Raw genomic sequence first — 2861 nt, 5'->3', positions numbered from 1 at the left:
CTTATTATTAACTTTATGTCACCTGTTATCCGAAAGTGTATCCAACAGTTTCTATTTATCTTTCTGTTTAGATAGCCAACAATAATTTAGAACAAATGCTAAAGCATTGTACGATTGATTCATTTCCATTTCCCTAGACTCAAACTGTAAGAACCATGTGCAGAATAAGCATTGGCAGTCTAAACAAGAAAACAAATCGGAACATAATGTGGATGGGCTATAAGCCGTCACTTTGCAAAGGTTTTTTGTCAGCCGGCAACCATAGGCCACCAAATCTGTCACCAAACATCAAGGTATTTTGATAATTGGCTGGAACCTATATAGAAAGCTAGCAGAGTACATCGTGTTTTATATGTACTGTACATACATACATGTACTAGTAGAATAGATAAAATAATGAGCAATGGAGCAGTAGATTCATGGCTACTATCATAGAAAGCCAGGAAAGCTTCTGAGACCTCGTACTCGAGAGGGTAAACTTCTTCCATTCCCCTCACTGACGCCTTATTTTTGTGAAAGTTTCCTCCTATTTCCAATAGAGACGGATGTTGTCCGAAACTAAGGTGCAGTAGTAAAACACACAGTAGGATTTGACAGCATCCAACAGACCCACCACAAATCCCCACACTTTGTGCTAGCTCATGTTAAATTGCATTCCGGGATTTGTTCCTGCTTCACGAACAAAAAGGCCGAAGATGGCCATGAACTACCAATACTATATCGACTCCACTCCCACCCCGCATTATCAAAGATTTTCTTGCGAACAAAAGCTGCACACCAATGACCAATGGATACAGTGGAGCAGGTAATACCCAGGGATTCAGGCCCAAGCATCCTCCATTCCTTGACCACAGTCTGAATGCGTGTCAGAGCCGAAGAACTCTGTGAAAACTATTTTAAATGAACAGGTCTGAAAGACAGGAGCTAGCCATGGATGACAATGGCAGCATCCAGGGTTGACGCGGCGATGGGAACTTCTGATCAAGCTTTCCTTCCTAAGAATGGGAAATTATTAATATACTTGCTCCTGCTCGGCATCGATCTGAAAGATGTAGATGGAAGACAAATCTGTTTCTTGCAAAGCAAAACAAAAATGAAGCTCTCTCTTCTACTGTGCGGAGTACTGATGCTCGCCCCTCTGACAATGGGTGCAGATAGATCGTATCCGCCTCCCAATCTACCCTTTGACGTGATGCAATCCTGCGCTCCAAACTTCATATGTTTCACAGCACAAGAGTGTAGGTTCAGGCGCGAATGCCAAATCTATACGGCTGATTGGACACGCATTTTCTGCAGAACAACCAGGTGGCCTTATTCTTGCTATGTATTGCTGCCTGGCGCAGACGAGATCTGCAGTCAGTTAGAAAAGAAAATGGCCTTGATTGCTAGGTAGTCGCTCGATTCTGGTAGAGGATTGACGAGCTATACATTCCCTTATACAGGGTTTTATGAAAACCATACTGATGATAGAGATTGACTGCTGAACCGAATCCTTCCATATTTTTGTTTTCGGTTGTTTTCAGTACCCCGGCTGGTCTTCTCTCTTGCATTCAATTGATGTATTATTTATTAAATGTAATGTGCAGTGCTCTTTTTCTGCAAAGAATAAGGTGATGTGCGACTGGTTATGCAGGTGGTTTGCAAGCAGTAAAGGTAGAGAAGACATAAACAAGGAGTCAAAGATCACAATAGCATTATTATCCATGGTCTTCCCAAGGTCTAGAAATAAAGGAGTAGCATGGAGGTGTGGAGAAAAAAAAGCTTTGGTAGCCATTAAGGTTATTTGATCTCTGGTGTTGATATTTCCATTTATATTTCTATTGTGTGCAAGGACTTGTTTTCCACATGTGCCCGTGAAGGTACCACTCGCCCCGCATGGCTCTACGGGCAACTAAACAGGGTTCGGATATTCATTAAGCTCCGTCAAAGCTCAAACTGGGAGTCTGATGATCCCCACACCGTCTGAAACACACTCCCTCTCAACATCAATACGCTCACACCATCTCTCTTTATCTTAAGAAGTGTAGAATTGAAAATGAGATCAGAAATTAGATTAGATGGGAACAATTTTTAAGCTTAATTCAACTTTGGCCCACTGTCATGGTTGGGAGCTTGAATGGACGAAAACCACAATAGGAAATAAATATATGAACAAAAGATGTACCGCCCAGCCATATTAGATAAGATTTTTCCGGCCGAAAGTTTGAATGAACCCTATTTAGCTTTTTTGAACTCTCTGGGCCATTCGAATGTCCTCCCTATCATTCGTTTTTGACGGAGCGAAGTGGTGGGTTGTACACCACATGTATGTATATACAAGCACAAACTGTAGTTTCAAACAGTACTTCCGTTTCTGTAGTCTGTGCCATGAAACACCGGTTTCTTTATATTTTCGTTAGGCTATCAGGGTGATGATTGGACGCTCGACCACAGCTCTACAGGAGACTACAAGTGGCCAGTTGAACTGTATCCTGTAGGGGGAATCAATAATAAAATGTACTTAGAAAGTTGCCGCTGATTGGAACGCGTCTAATAAGCGCTGAAGCGCTCCATCGACCTTTTTAGGTTTTTATAGAACTATGCCTCCTGGCTTCGCTATCAACCTTTCCCTAGTGGTGTAGTGGCTAACATCGCTGTCTTTCACACAGCAGCCCAGGGTTCGATTCCCTGCTAGGGAGATGATTTATTTTTTCCCCCGCCTTATTCCATTCAAAAGTTGACATCTATTTAATTCGATTCTGCCTTTTTAAACACTCATCTGCTATTATTATTATTATTCTCTGCTCTCCCAGTCCCTACTTAAATTGCTTTCATTAAGCTAAGTTTTTTTTTTTTTTTGAATATTGGTACAGTCATAGTGG

At 41.7% G+C, this 2861-nt stretch overlaps 1 non-coding gene across 1 annotated transcript; it reads left to right on the top strand.

Annotated features, from left to right (window-relative positions):
• Positions 1-2606: 2606 nt before the first annotated feature.
• HCAG_09387 lies at positions 2607-2678 on the top strand. The gene has a single exon. It is a non-coding gene; the product is annotated as a tRNA-Glu (tRNA).
• Positions 2679-2861: the final 183 nt, after the last annotated feature.

Source organism: Histoplasma capsulatum, genomic scaffold (assembly GCF_000149585.1).
Source record: "Histoplasma capsulatum NAm1 scaffold_1 genomic scaffold, whole genome shotgun sequence".
Lineage (NCBI taxonomy): Eukaryota > Fungi > Ascomycota > Eurotiomycetes > Onygenales > Ajellomycetaceae > Histoplasma > Histoplasma mississippiense.
The sequence above is the reverse complement of the archived record's forward strand: the minus strand, read 5'-3'. Positions and strand labels throughout refer to the sequence as shown.